This window comes from Equus asinus, unplaced genomic scaffold, assembly GCF_041296235.1.
Source record: "Equus asinus isolate D_3611 breed Donkey unplaced genomic scaffold, EquAss-T2T_v2 contig_814, whole genome shotgun sequence".
Lineage (NCBI taxonomy): Eukaryota > Metazoa > Chordata > Mammalia > Perissodactyla > Equidae > Equus > Equus asinus.
The window spans coordinates 105001-105538 of NW_027225532.1; positions in this window are offsets into that span (position 1 = coordinate 105001).

Here is a 538-nt window from a genome sequence, read left to right on the forward strand (position 1 = left end):
GGAGGCCGCAGCGGCCCCGGGAAGCGAGTCGCGCTCGGGGCGGGGCCCCGGTCGGGCAGCCAGAACAGGCGACGACGGGGAAGGGCTCGGGAGAAGGCCGGCGGCGGCGAGGGCCGAGGCGCCGGAGAGGCGGCGGCGGAAGGGCCGCGGCCCGCCGAGAGACGCGCTCGGGGCGAAGGAGGGAAGACAGAACCTACCGAGGCAAGTCGGCCGCCGGAGCACACACGGGGTCTCACCGCCAGGGGCCTCCAGCACCAGGGGCGGTCCCGCGGCGCCCGGAACGGCGACTGGCCCCGTCGCCCCACGCGCAGCTCACGGGGGCTCGGCCCCGCCACGGCCAGGGCTCTCCCGCACACGGCGCCAGCGTCCCGCGCCGGGCGCCTGGCGCGCGGGCCCCACCCGACCGGAGCCGAGAGCACTTCGCCCGGGGCCACCACCGGCCTCGGTGGCCGGAGGCGACACCCGCACGGCGAGGCCCACTTCGGTCCCGGCCGGTGGGCGGCGCGGCCAGGCGTCTGCCCGGGCGGGGGAGCACCGG